At 38.1% G+C, this 23,443-nt stretch overlaps 1 long non-coding RNA gene across 1 annotated transcript; it reads right to left on the bottom strand.

Annotated features, from left to right (window-relative positions):
* Positions 1-564: 564 nt before the first annotated feature.
* LOC139040443 (uncharacterized) lies at positions 565-12,647 on the bottom strand. Its single transcript, XR_011494976.1, has 3 exons — positions 11,383-12,647; positions 7,964-8,079; positions 565-1,228 (listed from the first exon to the last, which is right to left on the bottom strand). It is a non-coding gene; the product is annotated as an uncharacterized lncRNA (long non-coding RNA).
* Positions 12,648-23,443: the final 10,796 nt, after the last annotated feature.

Here is a 23,443-nt window from a genome sequence, read left to right as displayed (position 1 = left end):
TGGACAGTAAGGAGAGGGTTTAGAAATGTCAGCCTTCAGGCATGACGGATTCCAGGGTCTTTCATTGTTCTTTTCTTCTGTCAGTGATGATGAATATCTTGTAGGTGTGTCTCCCACCTGTGGTCAGTCTGTTCCTAGAGAGAAATTCATAGAAGAAAGTTTTAAATTATCAAGCTATAAGGGAGTACATATGTAAGCGGAGACCATAAATCAGGAGAGCATGTGAATTTTTTATATGTGCAGAGCAGCGAGTAGTCACACAGAGGAGGGGCTGGGGTCATTTAGTGTAACAAGATGGCCTCACTTATGTTCACTGACAATAGTAGTAATAATACCTATCATTTATCAGGGGAGTATTACCTGTATGTCATTACTTGACATAGATTATCTCATTTTCTCTTCAAAACTACCCTCTGAAAGAGCACTACTAATATCCTTATTTTGTAGATAAAGAAACTGAAACCCCGAAGAAGCTATGTCACTATTCAACAGGCACGTGGATGTGTTCAGCCCAAGTCATTCACCAAAACTGAGGTTGAGGAGCAGGACTTAGAGAACATGCCTGAATGACAATGGGCTAGTGAGAACCTTCATTTGTTTTATAGGAACTCTCTCAGCTGTGGCATTTGACAAAATTTTATTATGATTATCTGTCTTGGAATTAGCATATCCTACAAGAAACACCCCTCGGTTAAAAGCAAAGAAATGATGCATTTTAATATAAAGCAGTGACACATCCTTAGTTACCATTGCATTTGTCTATGAACATCATACGGAACCAAATTTCATTATTTCCCAAATTCCCAGAAGTCCTGCAAGAGAAATACACCAGAGAGAAACACAGTGTAAAAAATGAATAAATCCCCAGACCGTGCTGCAGAGGCACAACTCTTAGAAAATCAGGGAAGGAATGTTATAGTTGAAGTGGAAATAAAACTATGTTTTCTACCTAATCCATCTATTTTTACATGTATGAGCTTCATCGTTATTTCAGCACAGTAATGCACAGTTCCAAAACCTTGAAGTGATCATCTTTGATCCTGAGGGAAGTTTGTTGTTGCTCTGAGAATGATGATGGGTTGACCCGGTTATACGAATCGTATCTTTTTGTAGAAAGGTGACACTGTTGGCCCACAATGAATCTCACTGGTACCTTGCTTTCTTGGTTGTGAACAGGACTCTTTCTTCATCTATCAACAACTCCTCAGAGACTGCCTGGCACCTACAACTAAAAGAAGAAAATTGGAGTTAATGGGATTGAACCTGAAAACAAGCTCTGATAATCCAGTTTCAAAAGAGATAATGTGGCAGAGTGGAAGAGAAGGAGGGAAGGAAATCAAATCAACTGTATAGAAAAGCCTATTTCTTTGTATTATCATGGCCTGAGAAGCCCCGTATCCTAACTTGCCTTTTTTTTTTAATTATCATAATCAACTTGAAAAAAGCAGAGAAAATAATCTTTCAAATCCCTGAACACAAAGTAAACCAAACTTCTGTCCCTAATTTAAGAGCCCATGTCTGACTTAACCTAGTTCACAGTATAAAACACTTAGAGAAAATGTTTCTTAGTCCTTTTAGAAAAGCACTCATTCCACATTGCCAGTTAATATCTCACTCTCTGCCCCCCTGCCCTTGTTGACCCACTCCTTGTCTTCCTGACAGCATCTCTCAACCTTAGACGACCCCTTAGGACTCATTGATTTCTCTGACCTCTTGTCCACTCTCAGGGATAGGGCATAATGAAATGAAAACCTTGAACAAGCGAGTAAAAATGATGCAGATGCCCAATGTCAAAGTCAGCCCAGGAGGTGATCAATGAGTTGTGTGATGTCCCAGTCATTAGTTGGATATCAGAAGGGCAGATGTCAAAAGCTCTGTGGAGTGCATAAAAGAAGTGAAAGATCAAACCAGGGCATACGAGGCAAGAGAAAATGGTAACCCAAGAAGGAGATTCTGGCAATACAAAAATGTTGGCAGATGGTGTTTCATTAAAAACAATAATAACAGTAACACATAGCATTTTTTAAGTGCTTATCAGGTGCCAGACCCTGTTAAGCTCTTTCACATTTACGTGACTTAGTCCTTTCATTAGCTCTATCAGAGAGGAATTATTATCCTAATTTTATAAATGAAGAAACTGAAACTCAGAGGGATGGAGAAACTTGTCCAAGGTCACACAGCAGTGAAATGAGAAAGACAGAAATCAAACCCAGTTCTGTCAGACTTAAAAGCCTATTATTCTTAACACCAAAAATAACCCCTCCCTTATATTTCATACCACTAAGTATAAAGTGCCTCCTTTTAAAGCTACATCAGTGAATTTTTCCGACAATGTTATAGTCCATCATAAAGGTTCAAACCCTTCGGCTTAGCTGGATTCTGGGTCCAGCTCCCTCCAAACCAGCCTAGTCCCATTAGCAGTTGTATTTTTTGGCTTTTAGTTCTTTATTCAGAGGCTGAACTCAAGTTCATATCCATATTAGCTAGTGCCATTTGCTCAGTGCCATGGATTGTTCTCATTTCTCATTCTTGGCTCCCTTCGGAATCTTTATAGTCTGTTTTTTCTGGACCAGTTGTTCACTATGACAGCATGTAAAGACTCAGAGCGTCCACCAGCTTCCTGCCAGATGGCTGAACTCTAGTGAATGGCCACCAACCTATGGACGGCTGAGCAGTGACTGAATACTTCTCTGCTTAATGCAGAAACTCTTGCAGAATTTCACATGGGGCAAGCCTGGGATTTGACTGACCTCCAGAAAATTCTAAAATCTCAATAATAATAATAATAATAATGATGATAATGATAATGACAGTAATATATAATATTTACCAAGTACTTCTGAATGCTTACTGCGTATCAAGCATAGCTCCGAGCCCTTTAGATGTGTGTCATTTGATAATGTTAGTAACAACTGAGGGAGGCAAGTATTATTATTAGCCCCATTTTATAAGTGAAGAAACTGAGGCCTGGAAAAATTAAGTTATCCAAGTTCACAAAGCTGGAAAATAGTATATCAGGGATTTGAACTGACTATCCAATTTCAGAGTTCCTGACTTAACTGCACCATGTTCTGGTAAGGCAATATTTTTGGATTTATTTGTTGCACAAAAGGGAGCTCAGACCCAAAGCATCAGTCAGGAAGAGCAAAAGGCCTCTGACAGAAGCCTTGTTGACAGTGGTTCATTCACAGTGGGGAAGAAAATAATAGTAACAACTAGCTCATAATGAGCTCCTCCTCTGTGCACTTACATACATCCCGTCACGTCATCTCACAATAATCCTATGAGATATGTCTTAATATTAACTTCAATTAAAAGAGGAAGAAACCTAGATTTTGAGAGCAGTGTGTTGTGCAAGGACGCAGTTGGTAAGTGACAAAGACTGTATCAGATAGTTACTAACATAGTAACAATGCATAACAAACCACATCGAAACTTACTAGCTTAAAACAATCATCATTTACTTAGCTCCCATTCTTCAGATTGACTCTGGTTTGCTTTGACTGGGCAGTTCCTCTGTTCTTTTAGGGATTCCTCATGCATCTCAAGTCAGCTGTGGGTCAAGTAGGCAGCCTTGCTGATCTCGGCTGGTCTGTCTCATCTCTGGGACTCAGCTGGAACAACTGAGCTGACTCAGCTCCATTTACATGAGACAGAGTCTCTGTAGGCAGTCTGTAGAGAGCCCACAGATATGTGCAAGACCTCTTGAGGGCTCTGCTTGGAACTGACTCCATGCTTTCTACCACTCTCTGTTAGTAAAAGCAAGTCAGTAGGCCAGCTCAGCTTCAAGGGTTGGAAAATAGATAGGAAGGGCTGCAAAGGGCACAGGTCTACAAAAGCAAGAACAACTGTGGTCATTTTTGTAATCATCTACTGCAAAGGCGGAATTCAAACCCAGTTCTGACTAACTCCATGGTCCTTATTGCAAATTCAAGTTTGCATACTCCTAAATAGAACATTCAGGAAGTACAATTATAGCTCTTTTCTCTCAGCATTTTAAGTATTTCATTCCTACTTCTTCTTGCTTCCATGATTTCTAAAGAGAAGTCACATGAGTTTCTTATCTTTGCTTCTCTATAAGTAAGGCATGTTTTTTTCCCTCTCTGGATTCTTTCAAAATGTTTTCTCCATCTTTGATCTTCTGCAGCTTGAATACGATATGCCTGTGTGTCGTTTTCTTGGTATTCATCCTGCTTAGTGTTCTCTGAATTTCCTGGATCTGTGGCTTGATGTCTGAGATTAATTTTGGGAAATTCTCAGTCATTTTTGCTTCAACTATTTCTTCTCTTCCTTTCTGTCTCTCTTCTCCTTTTGGTATTCCCGTTACACATATGTTACACCTTTTGTAATTGCCCCGCACTTCTTGGATATTCTGTTCTATATTTTTTCCAATCATTTTTCTGTTTGTTTTTCAGTTTTAGAAGTTTCTATTGACATCTTGAACTTCAGAGATTCTTTCCTCAGCCATGTTTGGTCTATTACTGAGCCTGTAAAAGACATTTTCATTTCTATTATGGTGTTTTTTATCTCTAGCATTTCTTTTTGAGTCTTTCTTAAGATTTCCATCTCTTTTTTAAATTATCTATCTGTTCTTGTATTCTATCTACCTTTCACATTAAAGACCTTAGCATACTAACCAAAGTTGTTTTAAATTCTTGGTCTGATAATCCCAACATCCCTCTGATTTCTGAGTCTGGTTCGGATGCTCTCTCTGTCTCTACAAAGTGTGTTTGTTTTTTGCCGTTTATTATGCCTTCTAACTTCTTGTTGAAAGCAGGACGTGACAGAATGGATAAGAAGAACCCCAGTAAATAGGGCTTTAGTGACGTGGTGGCAAGGTACGAGGGGAAGGGAAGCGTTTCTTAGTCCTGTAAGCAGGTCTTAGTCTTTTAGTGAGCCTGTGCTGTTGGGCTGTGAACTTCACAAGTGCTTCTTAATTCTACCTCCCCCTTAGGGGGGACAAGATGGCAAAAGAGGGCTGGGAAATCCCTTCCCCAGGTAGTTAGACTCTGATAGAACCTCAATAGGTTAGGATTCTGGTAAAGTAGTTTCTCTTAAGCACAAGCTTTTTTAAGACGAACAAAATGCCCTAACATATTTCAAAATGGTTCCTTTTCCTGTCTCCTTACCAGAAACATGAGAGAATTTTCCTCCAATATTCACTGTGAAATCCTGCCAGAGCTCCTAGAGGTAAAACTCACATAAGCGTAGGGACCTTCCTTGTCCCTCATGGAGTTCTTAATTCTCAGACTTTTCCACACTGAGCTTCCAGCAATTTTTCAATTATAGTTTAGGTTTTCCTGCCCTGTACTTGTTCCCAAAGAGTTTTCTGCTCGAGAGTTTCTTCTCTGGTAAGTTAACAATTTTCTGAATTGCCTCTCTATCTCTCCAATTTTGGAGGGGGGCAATGCCTTGTCCTGTGACCTCACTTCTCTGGAAGAGCTAAGAAGAGTTGTTGATTTTCTTCAGTTTATTCATCTTCTTACTTGTTGTTAGACCAGAAAGAAAACTTCCAAGCTCTTTACATGTAGGGTCACAAATCAGAAGTTCCAGATCAGAAACCCAAAGGTATCTTTTCAATAAATATTTATCATGTTTCTATATGTACAAGTACCTAGTGAGCTGGATTTATCTTTCAATCGACTTGTTAGAGGACCCAAAGGAAAAGAGAAAGTAAGGGGTATGAAGATGATGGCAGCTTCAAAGAGGAAAGATTTCAAGTTTGCAGCAATGAATCTGAAATTCCTATAAACTTTGCATACTTTCTGGAGTCAACATCTGGCTCTAGAGAGAGAGTGAGTAATGAGACTAAGGGCAACTTTTACTAATGGGGACTTTACTTATGTGACAGGATGTATGTAAATGGCACCCAAGAAAGCCCAAATTCTTTGAGGCCAACACCAAGAAGCAGTAAAATTCCCATAGGGTTTCCAGTTCCCTGCCCCTCTCTCAGCCTTCATGTGTGCAAAGCATTGCACTAGGCGTTTCGCATCTGTACTCTTCGTTTTAAGCTATATTTCATTTCATAAAGAGCCACACTCAGACAGGAGACAACCCAAGAACCCAACTGACTGACTGATATTTGTGTTTCCATACGGTAGATCCTCTTATCTCCCTGTGGTTGAGAAGCCTCGCCTTGGACCATCCATTGCTTGAGTATCATCAAGAATTATTTCCTTGACCTTCTCATAAAAATGAAAAGTAAAGCAGCAAGCTAATTTTGTTTGGTTCATTTCCATTTTACTATTATTATTATTATTAGTTATGGTTTCACTGCAGAATTCTTCAAAAGAGAATTCAGGCTACGAGAAAACAATCTCTTAAAACTCAAAAATTAAAAAAGTGAAAGGAATGTAAAAATCACATAGCTGAGAAAATAGCTTATTTCACGTCTAAGTTTGCTTTTGTCCTAAGTTGATGCAAAATCTCCTTTAGCTGATAAATACTTTCATTCAAGGCAAGGAACATTTATTTCAGATAATGTCCTTATTCCTGGAGGAAAAGAAGAGGTAAATTCTGAAGTGAAGAATATCCTGGGGAAACAGTTTGGCAAATGAAATGACATTTTCCTGTTCTAATTTAATATCATAAAGGAATAAATATGGGTAACATGGAATCAAATAAAAGAAAAGACTTTTGGAATAATAGAATGTGAAATCAGAGAAGTTCCTGAGAGATCAGTGGCTCCAATATCTTTATTTTCCTGATAAGATCTGAGAAGAGAATTTCTTTGCCCAAAGTCTCCCTGATGGTTAATGGCAGAATTGAAACTAGAACCAAAACCTAAAACTCCCTATTCACTGTCCTTTCTAATCAGTTTTGCAGGACTCACAGTATCTTTTTCCAAAGTCTGCCCCTATTTATCAATGAACTTATATTCTCTTCTTCCAAGCTACCATATAGGGGACACAGTCCATCCTCTAGTAGAAGATGACATGTCAAGTTTTGGTACATAGATGTCACCTAAGGAAGTCCATGATAGAATTCAGGGTGTGTTGAACTTCAGTGGAAAAATATTTTCTTCTTATCTTCAGGTGTCTGTAAGTGAGACTGAGCATCTTCTTCAATCACAAATGTAGGCAACAAACCACAGTAAAAGTAGTAGTTTCTCTGACTTGATCACCATAGAAATCAGATGTTTTCATATCCTTCTGCGGTTTTTGTACATTTTGGAACATCATTTATGTTCGTAATGAGTTTGAAATTATGATACTTATCAGATTTGCTCCTAGATATTAATATTTAATGTTTTCATAAAAAGGCACATACATTGTCGTTTCATGAATGTGCTTTTTAATATTTGGTCATTGGTTTCCTTAGTAACTGGATATAACTTATTTTATGGCAGGCAATCATATGAAGTTGTACAATCCTCCCCCGAAAGTCTTGTGAATCCCAAGATACTTAAGAACACTTCTGGGTCTAGCTACATCTCTGATTTCAAATTGGCTCCATAGTCCCATGGCAGGGGAGAACACCTTAAAATGTGTCCACACTTGGGGAATAAACAAATGTGTGATCTCCCAAGATAAAATCAGTACAAGTAATTAAGCAATTGGCTTGAATTAACCAGATTCGGCAACAAGGCTTGAATGTTAGGGTGTGCTAACACATGGGGTCTGTGCTTCCAGGTTCAAATTAGGGTCGCGCTTGTCAACTCCTCCTGTGCAGCCTTTCCTACTACCCTGTCCCTTCTCCCCTACCCTGTGATGCAACGCATCGGCGAAATTACTGAATCTCTGGGACAAGGCTGGTCCAAGAGGAAAAAAGGGTTTACCTATGGTAAACAGCATGCCGGCAGCAGGGTGAGCTGCAGCCTTGAACAACTCAGAGATGGGCAAGCCAAACAGGGGTAAGGACAGTGTGGACCACAATTCAGTGGAACATCAAGTAACAATTCAGCAGAAGGAAAGCAGCAGCATCAAACCTCACAGCAGGCCCCACGTCACACATTGCAGAGTACCTAGTTAAGAAGTCAGGTCCAGGTCACAGAATGTCTAGATTTGAATTGATTCAGCCTCTTCCAAGATAAGTGATCCAGGCAAGTTACTTCAGCTTCCTGTACCTCAATTTCCCTGTCTGTAAAATATAATAATAGTTGGATCTACTTCATAGGGTTTTGTGGGAAGAAAATGAATAAATATTAGGCTAGTGTATCTAATAGGGCCTGGTACATTGTAAGCACTCAGTAAATGTTAGGTATTAGTGGTATCACTCTCTCTGAATACATGCATAGGACAGCTATGCTCTCTGGCCCATTGTGGAACTCTTCCTGAATGTAAAAACTGCCGTTGGCTTTAACAGCATATTCAAGTTACCCGTGCAAGACCCCTTGGAATCCTCAGAAAATTCTGAGGGATGTATTTCCTGGAAATCACTTGACTCTCTGTTAGTCAACTTGATGAGGCCTCAAGATATCAGATTTGAAGGTATGATTGGAAAGGTGAGGCATGAGACATGGCCATTAGTCCTTCAAAATGATCCTGTTATTTTTGTAACCCTTTAAGATCAAGAGCAATGGCAATTATGTGTGCAATAAGAATATTTAGTAAGTACCCGAATTACCTTCAATTTTAAGACTAAATTTTAGTATCCTAAGTCGTGTATTTTTTTTAACAACTTTTGCCAACTTTTTTTTTTTTCTGCTTTATTTCCCAAACCCACCCCCCGTACATAGCTGTATATCTTAGTTGCAGGTCTAAGTCGTATATTAATCCCAGTTCCTCACGCCTACAAGCAAGCACCAAGTACCGTGTCTGCTCCATTGTAAGAATGCAATAAATGCCATTAGTTGCAGAATGAGTCCGTGAGAGGACTCTCTGCTTGAATGGTAAGTCTCACAGAATTCACAATGCCTGTGAAGTCTATATTATATTTCATTTTTAATGCAATTGATGACCTAGTATAATATACGTTCTAAAAATATGTTGAAAATATATGCATTTGCCTGAGGTGTAAATAAGTGTCAGTTATTAATTTGCTAATCTTTTTTCCCTGCTACAGATGTTATCTATGGTGTAGTGATCTGGGCCAGGTTATCATTTCTGGCTTTTTATTCTAACCTGGCACTGTCACATTACTTTGGTGACAATATTTTATGGTTCAGTTTCTCTGGAAATAATGGCCTACTTATTACATGTGACAGGGACACGTACTCACCCTCCTTCCTCCCACCAATTCGTATGGTAACTTCAGTTCCCTGTCCACGCAAAGTGACAGTAGCAAGTCTAAACCAATTGCTACTCACTTCTTGACTAGATATCCAGGGAGACCCTAGTGTTTATAAATGTCCAGGGTTGTAAATGGGATGCTTAATCTCCTTGGCCGCTGGGATGCCTGATTGACTGGAAGACTAGTGGCTTTTGTTTTGAAAACACCTACGCGGTCAAAGCAAAGTTGCAACATCCCTGGGAGTGTTATCTCCTGCACTGTGCAGTCTGGAATGATCCTCTAGTCTGCTCCGTGGCTCTAGGTTTGCCCATGTCTACCCTTTCCATTTTCTATTGGTTCCAGTATCCTACATGCTGCTAAAGATCCCCATATGTAGATTCTAACAGGCCCCAGTATCTAACCACTCACAAACTCAGAATCAGAACACCTTCCTTCCCCATTTCCTCTCAGGATTCTGCCATACCTTCTTTTAAGCTCTGAAATACACAATTCTGATTTCTAATAAATAACAGAATTTGAACACTATGTTTGATGTTCTCAATGCCAGCAGAGAACCAACATCTTTCTAGCTAAAGAAGACAGAAAAATGCAAGTTTGAATTTTGATAACATTTTGACTATAAATGGGATATTATGAAATATTCTAAAATTAATTCAAGAAAACATTTATTGAGAACCAGCTCCGTGCTGGATAAGATCGAGGCTATCATGAATGTACCTGACATCTTTGAGGGCCTTCCTTTGAGTGATAAAACTAACACTCTTGAAACACTCAGATCTTCTTAGTTAAGAGTAAGTTTGTTGGTACTGGCACAAAGCAAAGAAAGATACATGTGTTTGTCTGGATGTGGATGAGTGAGCATCATGGAGATGAACTTGGGTTGGATCTTTACATGAATCATCAAATTTGAATCTGCATAAAGTCTGGAGAAATCAAGAATTTGAAATCCTCAGTCACAAGATGCACGCACACACACACACACACACACACACAGGTATCTTAACAAACCTTCTGAAGACAACATGTTTCCTTAATTGCATTTCTGTGCTTTGATAATCTATTAAGCTGCCTCAGTGTTCCTGATAGATCGCGTGGTCTGGCGATATTTAAGTAAGCATATCTTTGTTCAGCTATCTTTCGGTATGGAGATGTATAGCTATACAAACCTCCCGTTTCCCCAGCACAGTCATCATCCCTGGAAGACAGCCTTAACTACATTGTGATCACATTCTTTCATATGGAAAATTAGCTATCAGGAATGCAAATAAATAATAACCACTTGGCTAGGTCTATGGTATTTTTCTTTTGGGATTCCTTTTAGGATGCCTAAAATTTTAAGCACAAAGATCCTACTAACTTCTTACAACTGCAAACAACGGAAGCACTCTTCTGTGTCCTCACTATGCATTCGAACCAAAAAGTTAGGGGCTAATGTCCCCATTTTATAGATGAGGAAACTAAGGCTCAAAGTGGTTAAGTCACTTGACCCAAGACGCATGCCCATTAAGTTGCCAAGTTGGGATTTGAAACAAATTCTCCCTGAACAGCTTCTCTTAATTCTTACTCAGTGGAAGAGGAGGATTCCTTTAACACAGTTCTCTGGTTTTCATGAGGAGGATTTATCCCCAAATACTACTGAACTCTCAGAACACTCTTATTTCTCTGTACAACTGTGGAGTGAATTATCTGATTGGTGGTGATAGTCATTGATCTAAGTTTCTCCAGTGAGTGAATCTGATCTATCAAATGGCTGGAGCATGGAGGATTTAGTATCTTTCTCCTCCTTTCTTTCCCTGAAACAGTGGGAGGCAGTAACCTGCATCCACAGAATTCAACTTTGCTTCAGGTGGGAAAATTCAGAAACTCAAGATTCTTCTCAGCAAACTAACTTTAGTGCTAAAACGAAGACAAATCCTCTAACCTAACCACTACCGAAAATCAGAAACTATTTTAGTTTTCCATTCTCTTGATTCTTTTGTCTTATTTTTCTATTGATTCAGAAATCAGTCCAGGAGATGCAGGCTGTTTTGTAATCTATTGCTCTATAACAAATCATTCCAGAATTTGATGGCTTAAAATAAAAACAGTCATGTTTTTGGCTCACAAATTTACAATTTGGGCAGAGTTTGGCAGGGCGGGCTCATCATGATCCCATGAAGCATCAGCAGCCCAACTGGTGTGAAGGATAGGTTTCCAAGATGGCTCACTTACGTGACTGTCGAGCTGGTGGGAGCTGTCAGCTGGGAGTTCATCTGGGGCTGTTGGCTAGCCCACTCCCTGGGGCTTGTTGGGCTTCCTCACAGCATCATGGCTCAGTTTCAAGGGCAAGTGTTCCAGGAGGCCCAGATGGAAGCTGCAAGTGTTCTTATGAACCAGTCTTAGAAGTCCCAGAATATTCCTCTGCAACATTCTGTGATCAAGCAAATCTCTAAGGCAAACTCAGATTCAAGAGGAGACTTGCCATCTTTCAATGGAAGGAGAAACACAAAATACTGTACCCATTGTTAATCTGTCATAGATGCTATTGATTGAATTTCCTCTAGAAACTCACTGTGCTGAAAGATAAAACTATATACAGAGTAAAATATGAAGCATATAAGAAAACAAATCATATCCCAGCTTGCTAGTTTTTCTGGAAAGTTTAAGAACAGTACCAAAAATATAAAAAGTCTATTCACAAATCTTTATAGTCCTCAGCTTTTTGGATAATGACTAATTCACGGAAGAATTCAGCAACTAAGAATAATTAAATGTTCCAGATCTCATCAGACATCAATATAAAACAGATTTTCTATCATTAAAGCATTTATTTCCTGATTTCCAATTTCTAAATTGTTCCTGAGCAGAACTTTAACCAGAATGACTTTTTAAAAGTTGTTTTTCATCTACTAGGATTTTTCTATTCCCTTACCGTTCTTTCTAAAATCCATTAGGGAGAAGAAAAAAATGACACTGTAAGCCTGAAGATGCCATTACAATTACCTAAACCAAAGAGGCTGAACCAGGTAATCAAAAGATTCTCTGAACTCCTATTTTCTTACAATTTCAATTAACTCTAGCATGATTACCGAAAATTTTCACCAAGACCAGCCCCGCGGCTGAGTGGTTAAGTACGCTCACTCGGCTTCAGCGGCCCAGGGTTTTGCTGGTTCGGATCCTGGGCACGGACATGGCGCCGCTCATCAGGTCACACTGAGGGGGCGTGCGACATAGCACAACCAGAAGGGCCTACAACTAGAAGACACAACTATGTACTAGGGGGCTTTGGGGAGAAGAAGAAGAAAAAAAATTTCAGCAGACACAAACAGAATTAGAAGGAATATGTCATGCCCTTCCAATGTGAGATAGGTGGGTGCTACTAATATCTGTCTATTTTGTCATGAAAGACCTTCACTACCATTGGCCATAAAAGTTCAAGGTGCGTGTGTATGGTTTATAAAGATTATGAGCAGTTTAATATCTACAGGTTTTATATACCAGCTTAAAATCTATTAAGATTTTAATAGATTTCTGAGAGATTCAAAGTGAGATTATTATCTCAAAGGTCTCTTCTGAAGTGGGAAAGAAAAACTTATGGGTTCTTGCTCTTTAATTTTATCAAGTCCAGGAACACAAAAATTTGCCATGTGGAGGTCACGTGGACACTAGAGGAAGATTCTGTTCAATGCCAGCTTTTTCATAGCAGAAGGGAAGGATTCTTCCAGGGAGGCCACAGATCTGTCTGGGAGATCCAAAGCCGTCTCCCTTTTCCTACATTTATTATGAATGCAAGTTTCTTTTTGTTTTTTTGTTTCTTTAAAGATTGGCCCTGAGCTAACATCTGTTGCCAATCTTCCTCTTATTTTTTCTTCTTCTTCCCAAAGCCTCCAAGGTGCCATGAAAGAAGTTCAGGCTTGTCTGCTGGAGACAGAGGCCACTTAGAGGAGCACTGAGGCTCCCCATACGTGAGTCAAGAAGCCTTCTTGGATGTCCAGGCCAGTCAAGCCTGCAGATGATTCCAGGCCTGGCTGTTCTCTGACTGTAATCCCATGAGGGATGATAAGCAAGAACCACCCAGCTTAGACTACTCAATCCATAGCACCCTGAGAGACAATAACAAATTATTGTTGAAGCATCTAAAATTTAGGGTACTTTGTTATACAGTAATAGATAAGCAGAACAAAGCATATGGTGGGGAAAGAAAGGACATTGTGTTGAGAAGAAACAAAAAAGGAAGATGCAGGTTATGCTTGCCAAAATGTAGCATCAAGTTCATCTGGAGCCCTTAACTTTGGAGCTTTCTTCTAACTAGAGGATTCTAGTCTCAGATGCTTTGAGTAGATTTTCTTTATTGCGTAGTGCAGAGAGAGGACCCATCCACCGACAGCCCACAAGAGACTGTGACCACCAACAGTGAATCACAGTTTCCCACTCTCATTTGGTGAGACCACAATGATTGGGAGATTGCTTTTCTCCTTGATATTTCCCTATAAAAGTCTAGTGTGCTACTACAAATACATTTATTAAAGTCTCAGGATTCAATTTACATAATTGAGGCCGTCCAGCTAATTTTAGGAAAATCACAACTTTGTGAAAAACAACTGTTATACAGTAATTATGGCAAAGATGCTCTGCTTTGTGTCAGGCACAGTAAAATCAATAGGTTTAAACATTAAGAACAAACACCTCTAAGCTCTCAATGTCATTTTAAAAGTGAAAGAGAGCTGTTAAGAAGCAGCTTTGCATGTTAATCACAGAGCTCGGGAACATTCTGCGTTAAGATATATGATTTTCAACCTTGTTAAAAGAAATATTGAAAGAGGGAAATTGATTTTTTTTCCCCAGAAAATTTGCCTGTCACCCTCCAAGATAAGTTACTGTTATGTGTGTCCATTAAATAAGTTTATTATATGAAAAGTCACACTCTAAGAAAAAAAAGTTCAGTCAGCATCGACTTCCAGGATTCATGCAGTCGTTTAATTCAAAGAATCAAGGTTAACTGAGCCGATTCTCATTAATGTGCAATCGAACTAGCTATGGAATGGGTAGCATAGAGAATAGGAACAAGTTATACCCTCATTAGGGAAAGTGTGTTGGTCACCTCAGAGACGGATTCTTGGGAATACTGTAATCACAGAAAGAGTAAATAAAAGTAGTGTTATATAAATCTGGCAGTAGTAAGCATATGTGCTAAATGTCTGGTAAAAGAGCATGCAATATTTGGTAGAAGAGATCAGTGAGAGAACGAGGTCATATTTTAAAGTGGAAGAAAACATCTAATCCAAAGATTTTCAAACTGTTTCCACAAAGCCGTGTGTGCCACGGAGATATCTGGGGACGGAGGAAGAGGGGAAGGGAGGCTGAGTGGATGGCTTGTTCTCCCTACCCAGCTGCATCCTCTTTCAACCACAGGAGCTCTGCTTTCACGTGTGTTCTGTACTGAGATGATCACGAGTGCATTTGAAAAAACAAGGAACTCAGAGCCTAAATAATGTGTCTTAGGTGAGTTCTCTCAGAAGATGACCCAGAAAGTGATTCCTAAAAAGGACCAAGGTAAGAGGGTGAGGGAAAGAAAACCAGGGCAGGTGTGAAAAGGTACAAGTTAACACTGCACAATTGGGATTCAGTCTTACTGGGGATCCCCGGGAGATGATGGAGAATACATCTCTGAGAGATTTACTTCACAGGGGTGAAGAAATTGAGGTATTTATTTACCAACTTTCTCCCATTATTGATCGAGGGCTGCTCTCAGGGACATTCATTTCCCAAAAATTCTAGCTCGCAATGTTCACAGGCCGAGATTTTACTTTTCTGCTTTCTACTCCCTTTGTCACATCAAAAGGAGCATCCTCACACACAGGCTCATTTTAAAAAAAGCCATTATCTATAATACATGCTCAATACCCTCAAAGATCCAGCATTTCACAAGGAATGATTTTAGAGTTTAAAAGTTTCCAGCTATTTTTTGTGATTTCTGTTTAAAAATAAAAAATGAGGTGAAAAGACAAAGAATATATTTAGTGGTGACCTTTTCCATGATTTATAATCCCAATATATTTTCAGAAAACTAGAATATTTTAATTTATTGATGGACACAACCAATTAGCACTTACTAGGACCCATTCATTATTAATACTTGGATATTTGGGGATACATGGCTGAGTAAGTTATTTTATGTAACAATTGGGATAGCTGGTATAATATTACTCAGCCAAATGCTCAGTTTTTAAAGATTGATAAATTTCTAAGGGTTATTAATCATCCTCCTTTTGAGTCCCATTTGTTTGATTTTCATTAGCATGGATGGTTTATACCTATATTTAAATACAGTGTATTTTTCAGATAAATTCAACAATAAATTTGAGAAAGAAGGAGCTGATAAACTACCCAGATAATTGCTTTTTCTTTTCATCTCTCGGCGTCATAGACATAGACATATTTCTTGTTGATGATCACATGGGTAGAGATGAAGTGGTCAATTTCATCACCAGTGGAAACATTTATGAAATCCTAATTCACTGGTATAACCTGGCTGCCATCCAGCTAACAGGCTAAATTGGGTCCAAAGTTGATAACTTGCCAAAACGCAAGGAAATTTAACTTTTTTTCCAAGTTTATTCTCTCATAATGAAACAAATATAATGACATAATGAAAAAGCTCCCTTTTCTTCTTAGAAAATCAATCAGTTAATGTTGCCATACGATATAATATTCAATTGAATCACTTGCATTAGAATTGGAGGAAAAGTGTGTAGCCTCTTAGCATGGATATTACCATTAGAACTCAACTCAGTGTTACGTTTCAAATCTTCTAAAATAGAAGTTCTCAGAATTTTGAATGTGACAAAGAGAGAAGGGACCAAAAGAGTGTCACTCAGCCATTTTTTCCAGTGAGGACATATATGTATATCTAACAAAATAAGCTTACTCCCATTCATCATCATCATCATCATCATCTCACGAAAGAAAGACCATTCTAACACCAACAAAGTAGTAAAGATAATCTCAAAATGAAGAATTGCTATCTCACAAAAGGATGTTTGAAAGAATTTAGCCGCAACTGATAAGCTTCCAAATGCAAAATCTTGAGTGTAGAGGAAACACTTGATTCGAGGTTTCATACCATTTTCCCCTTCAAGACAGCAAATACATTGAGATATATATATATATATATATATATATATATATATATATATATATATAAAATACCATTTTTGCTTGACAATGAATTTTAGTTCAATGATGTACTTATTTAGAATCTTAAGTAATTAGAGAAGCCAAACTGAGATCGAAACTGAGTATATATATTTTTAAAAAATACATCTACACATTTCCAACTTCTCTGGGCCTCTAATCTCATCTTTAAAATAGTGACAATAGTACCTCCTTTATAGGATATTTGCAAAGATTAGATAAGATAATGCATGCGAAACATTTAGCACAGTACTTAGATGTAAGTGTTCAATATATGATAGATATACTATTATTATTATTAATCATCATTATTAAAAAAGAGTAGAATTGTAGAAAACTGAGCATTAAACGTTATTGAAATTTACTCACAAGCACCCCTCAATGGTAAAGAATTAATACTCTTCTTGATAAAAAATAGTTCATAAAATACTATGTTACAGAAATGTAGACATTTAGCTTCCATTTAATTACATTAGATTTACATTTTCCTTATTCTTTGACACTTTACCTAACCCACGACCACTACCACCTCTTATCCCTCCAAAAATCGAAGAAGGTGAAAAGTCTAAAGCAGCAGCCCTCGCCAATGAACAATGGAAAGACTATCCAATCCGGAGACGCTCAGCCTGACCCAAATTTCAGGAAGTCCATAAGAATGTGAAATTATGGGCAAAATTTTGTATGAAAGTTCACTTAGGTGGGGAAAAAGGGTCATTATTGGAAGGTCTATGCCTCTCAAAACAGTTAAGAACCACTGATCCTGTCCCACTCTGATTTTACAGTCGAAGGAATACTACAAAAGAATTGGAGTGACTTGCTCAAAGTCACACACTTCCTAGTGATAGAATTGTGAGTAGAACTAAAGATGTCCTGGTTCCTGGTCCTTGATGATCTGAGCAGAGATTCTGGTGACATTAGACAAAGGATGGTCGAGGGAAGCATGGCGGATCCCAAATGAGATGGACCTTATCAAAGTGGCAAGTTGCTAGACAGCGTGGAGCTTCGTTGTCCATGTCTGAGTGGTCAACCCCAGTCCAGATGTCAATTCCACCACTCATTTGTTGACTAAATTTGGACACGTTACTTAATTTATACGGGCCCTTGTTGCCTCATCTATAATATAAGAATTGCTTATAGCCAGGATTTGGAGAGGATTAAACTAGATCATATATACCAAGCAACTAGAACAATGCTTGGTAAATAAGAAGTAGAAGTTATTATTGGGAGTCTTCCCTTTTCTACAAAGTCTCCTTTGCCCTAGCCAGCTCAGTTCCTCCATAATCTTTCTGTTCTTTCCTCCTATTAACATCTAATTTTGGAATATAATTAAATAAATGTTTGCACAACAATGTTTAAAAGACTGATACCATCTCCTTGAATGTCACCTGTTAACTCTGAAGCAAAGCCCAAGACACGGTGTGTAGTCCGGTGATGGAACTTCAGCTTCAGCAATCAGATGGGCCAGAAATCCATTTCTTTATTTTGCAATGGATGAGGGGAATTCCTAAGCTTTCTTTCCAGGAATCACATTTGTAGGTGGATACCTTGTTCCACTACTTGCTGTGGGACAGACCACGTCCACCCAGTGACAAGTGAAAAGAAGCAGAGTATCCTCAGTCAAAAGCCTTTTCCTGAAAGCCCCCAGGAAAGCAGGAAGCATCTGAGCCAGGCTGATGAAGTCCACGAGGCAGCAAATGTGACTCAGGTGCCTGAATCCTTCGCCTAAATGATTCATTACCGCCATAAAAGAGCAATTCCCTCCGTCGACACTGAATACCATAGCTCTCTGCTCACTGGAAAATATTACCATCTCTAAGAAATAGCAGGTGATTTGTCCTCCATCTGCTTGACATCCCTGCCCAGTTTGTCTACACATTGAGATCTCTGCTGGTTTTATGATTCTAACCATATTTATTTTCATCCTTTTTTGCAAATTAATTTTACCTGCTTTTTATAAGTCAAATAAAACTTCTGGTATTGGCACAAAAGTGAAAAATTCATTTTTTACCCTCTCTTTGGTTTCAGTGTGTAGCTGATGTACAGGTATTCTTTACTTGGTAATTCAGTGAACAATATGCAAAAGCCGCATGAATGACACATGGTTCCTAAAAATGAATTAGTAGCGAATTATCAGCTCCTTTTTACAAAAATTATGATTATGTATGCAGTGTGTTCTTGCTGACATTAATCTTCAATTCATGGGGCACAAGTTGGTCCAGCCTTGTAATAAATGGTTTTAGGCCTTTATTCATAATTCACCTCTTGCTGATGTCTTTTAAATATAGCTAGAGCCGGGAGATAAGGGGCAGAAGGAGGAGATGGTGTTGCTAAGAACTCATTGTGGATAAAGTACGAACAGAACTAAAGTACTGTAGTGGGATCCCAATCCTCATGTTTACCCCTCAAGCACTAAATGGTTTGATTGCCTGTGTATTTAGGGCTGATTAGTGTTCGCAGACTTATTCAGGGATAATTCAATTGCCAGCTTCAAATGCCTGGGTTACCTCCACTTGGTTAGCCCTAGGACTGCTGTCCTCATGAAAAAAAATAATAGTAATAAATAAACCTTATCCTCCTCCTCAGGGTAGAAATGTTCAAAAAGCACTTGGAAGAGGAAAACACAGAATTGGCATTTTTCAAGGTGTTTTCTACCTCTAAAAGGGATTATGGATTGCACTTCTTAATGACCTTCAAAATGAATATCTGCTGCTTATCATTTTTTATGAATCTGATGTATTGGGTATTTTAAGTAACAGGCACATTCACATAATGATCCCTCAGGCAGATAATATACACGAGAGCTAATTTTCTCGCTCAGGTGCCATCACAAGAAAAGCAAAACGTGGTCTATTGGAACAAACACAAAGGCCCTGATCTCTGGCGCTCTCTGGCACGTCCACATCTGTGGACGTGACAAGCAATACTCATAGCTCACAATCCTGAGTCACTGCAAGATTCCACTACATTTTAAAGTTTAGAAGGTGGTCAGTCAGCACTTTATAAGGTTTAAAAAGAAAATAAAGTATGTCTGATGGGCGTTTTCTCAGCCTGTCTATAGCTGACCTCAATCTAGTGCAAGTCTCTTGCAGCAGAAGAGGCGTCCTTAATGCCAAGGCATAGGTGCGTGTCTCCAAACGCTCCCATGTTATCCTGGGTCCCCATTGTTGCACCATCAACAGCTCCTTCTAGGCTCATTCCTACAACTCAACTCTATAAGCTATTTGCATTTCCCGTGCCCCTTAGCTAAAACCCTTTACCCTTCTCCTCCTCCCTCCCCTTCACTGCGACACTTCAGTGATTCACCTCTACATCCAAATGGTTGCGCCATTTTGTGCCTCAGTGCCCTTGCATGTGTTTCCTGCTCCTCGATTGACTTTCCCAGTAACATCCACACATTTTTAAAGCTGGAGTTGAAGTATCCCCTCCCCTGTGAGCTCTTCACTTCCTGCCCCACACTCACCTTCTGGATCAGCAGATCCAGGTCCAACCCCCAAGGGTGTCAACAAGGGTGCTTGGGGTAGTGTCTCTATTTTGGCATCACATGCCACATCATAAGCACTGTGACAGAAACTATTGTCTCCCAATATCCATTTCTTCTTTTTTCCTCCTTTTTTTCTGCAGAAGTATAACTTGTGGAACTCAGAAGAGAAGAAAGTATTATGTCATGAAGTGAATAAGTGAAGAGAAATAGACCTAAGAGTATCCTTTAGTAAGTCTGAGGCGAAAAGAACAAGTTCTCCATCTTTGGAATTAAGGAGCGAGGAGTTATTCCCAGAAGGCCAAGAGAATGAGAAGAAGGTGAAATGGAGAATGACTTAGAGATTCAGGAAATATTTTTCACACTTGCAGTGAAATTAGTTATAGTAATAAATTCCATGATATTTAATTTCCTCGTGTTCCCAGATGTGGCTTACTTCATTGTAATGGGTTGTTCTTTTAGTAAATGTATTCTTTTAAAATATAACTGGATGAATTTGTGCCAATTCTTTTCTTTGGAATTTTTGCTGCAGCATCCTCAGTGACATTATTCTTTGCTTTGCTATTTTGGGTAGGTTTTAGTTTAAGTGTCGGGCTTCTTTCATAAAATACAATCTTGAAGTCTTCCTCATTTGTCTATGCTCTGGAATGGTTTAAATATTTTTCCTTTAATAACAATTAATTTGTCTATGAAATTGTTTGAGATTGTCATCTTTTGGGAGTTTTAAAAATTTCCTCCTCTTTCTTTTAGCGTTATTGGTCTATTCAAGATTTTTCACCCTTCCTTGAGCCAAGTTTGAGAAATTTTACTGTCCTAGAAATTCATCAAATGTGTGGAGACTTTCGAACTTATTAACAAATAGTGAGTATGTATATAAATAAAATCAGTCTTACAATTTTTTAATTTCCTGGCTGCTTACAGCTCTCGCCCAGGATGATGCTTCGTGGTGACCATTCTTATTTTTTCCTTCACCGTATCTCCTTTCCATTCTGGCCACAGTAATAAGATTTCAGCCCAGGGCTTTTGCACTTGCTGCTCCAGCTTTCTTCGTTAGCTAGTGAATTCTTTCACCTCCTTCAGAGTTTAGCTCAGTAATCCCTTCCTCACTAATTAGTTAAATTCCTGCTGTTTTGCATGCTAATATCACAAATCAGTTAAAATATCATTTTTAGTTGTAATTTTTTGATTAATTATGTCTTCGCTATGAGTTGGTACTGTATCTAGTTTCTCAACTCTATATCCCAGTGCCCAAACTGGTTTTTGTTCCTTTCTAGGTAACATTTTTTTTTCTAGATGGCTGCTTATATCAATATTCTTTATCATTATAAATTTAAATTTTTAGTAATATGCAATTAAAGGTCGATTTCTTTTCACAAATTTGAGTGGAAGATGGTGAGACATTTTACCTTCACATGTACAGATTTTTTTTCTTTCAAATTATAAATATTTTCTTTTGATATATTTTTAAATATTTTTCTATTCATTTGTTCTTTCCCCTATATATGAAACACCAGTTAGCTGTTTATAGCATTTCCGTTCTCTACCACAGCTATTCTAGTTTCCTTCATTGATTTCCACATAGTTGGAATGCTTCTTAATTTTATCGTCTGAATCAATAATCAGGTTTTCCGTCGCATCGCCTCTACTTTTTGCTACCTTCGGGTGGATTCTCTCTCTGCCATTTTATTAATATTTCTTTTACAATCCTTGCTTATATAATCCATATTCTTTTCTCAGCTCAACTTATTGCCTTTTATCTTATATCATTTACTTTTTCTAGATGATCATGTCATCTGGCCATGAAGCAGTTTTTAAGTATTCTTCTGGATCTTAGGTAATGTACAAAGGCAAGATTTTACTCTGAGTCTTCTGAAATATACACTTTTCCTTGATTCCCAAGGGCTATGCACCAAAACCTAACTCATTCTTTGTAAAAGCCTCCTAATATTCTATGGTATGGATGTGCCATATTTTCTCTCTCTTTTAAATTCCTTACTAGTACATTTCAGGTTATTTATAGGGTTGGTTGGTTTGGGTGGTTTGGTTTGGGCTTTGTGCCCTTCAAACAATGCTGCAGTAACAATCCTTGGGATATGTTCTTACCCTTACGATTTTTCCTGAGGCTCCATTCGCAAAGTGGGAAATACCACTAACATTGTATAACACCATCTGTGCCCTACACCATTGCCAGCATTCAATCCTATTGATCCTTTTCATTTGGTGATTTTGATAGTTTAAAAGTGGCTTCTCATGGTTTGGTTCTGGTTTGCAAAGGTCTAAGCATCTTTTCATATGCTTATTTGGCATTTTTCATTTTATTTTTTATGAATTGTATCTTTATTATTTTTTTCTTAGTTATGTGTAGAAATTGTCTGGACATTAGAAATCTTAACTCCTGTCTGTTATAAATATTGCAAATAATTTCTCCAGCCTACAAATTGTCTCACTTCCTTGTTTATTACGTTATTTCCCATTAAGACAAATTTTATTAATATGTAATCAAATCTGCCAATCCTTTTCTGAGTAGTTTTGGGCTTCCCATCTCATTCAGAATCTCTCTCCCACCCCAAGGTTACATAATAGTTTCCTAAAGCGTTCGAATGTTTTTATTGTTTTACTTTTTACACTTTGTTCTTTAATCAATCTGGAACATAAGCTATGAGGTAGAAATCCAACATTGTTCTTCCAGATAGGTAGCTAATTATGCCAGTACCACTTATTATGTCAACTATTATTTTACCACTGAATTTAAAAGGCATCCTCATCACATATAAAGGCCTCATCGTGCTTAGATCTGTTCCCAGACCCCCTTTTCTGTGCCAATGATCCATTCTCCCATTCTTATCCCCCGTCACACTATTTAGGAAATTATGCAAAGAATTAACATATATTTTACACATTTATTCTTTCTTGTGAATTTAAAATGGTGTTTTCCAACTTGAAAAATATGAGATTCTGAATGAAATTGCATTAACTACGTGTAATTTGAGAATAGCTTACGGTTTTATGATATTTAGTTTTCCTATTTGAGAATGCGTCCCTGAGATTTCTTTTTAAAGTCAAATATTATTTTTTAAATATATGATTACACGAAACATATTGTTTTGCAACTTGCTTTTTTTATTAAGCAATATAATGTGACTACTTTCCACATCATTGAATATTTTTAAATAATTATTCCAGCTTCACGGTATTAAATTATCAGGATATGTTCTCACTGAACATATAAAATATAAAAGACTTTGTTGAGTTGCTAGGTTTTCATTTTTTTTATTATAACTAGCATTATGTTTTCTTCTTATTACAGCTAGCATTGTACATTGAACTACTCTGCAGATAAATCTCTGATTTATTTTCATAACAAAAAGCAGCTCGCATTCAACAGAGAAGCCACGAAAAGCACAGAAAATCCCAATGGAAAAAAATCTCCAAAGTTCACTTGTGAATCTACTGTCTAAAGACAATTGCATAATGAGGATTTGTTGTGTGTCTTTTTAGTCTTCTTTCTCTCTCCATTTGTATACATGGAGAGTTATAAAAACAGTATCAGATTGTGTAAACATGTTAGCTGCTGGTTTTCTCACCATTATGTTGTGAATGTGTCAACTTTTTTTCCATTTG

The sequence above is a fragment of the Equus asinus genome, chromosome 17 (genome assembly GCF_041296235.1).
Source record: "Equus asinus isolate D_3611 breed Donkey chromosome 17, EquAss-T2T_v2, whole genome shotgun sequence".
Classification (NCBI taxonomy): domain Eukaryota; kingdom Metazoa; phylum Chordata; class Mammalia; order Perissodactyla; family Equidae; genus Equus; species Equus asinus.
Note: the sequence above shows the minus strand (reverse complement) of the source record. Positions and strands in the feature narration are given on the sequence as shown.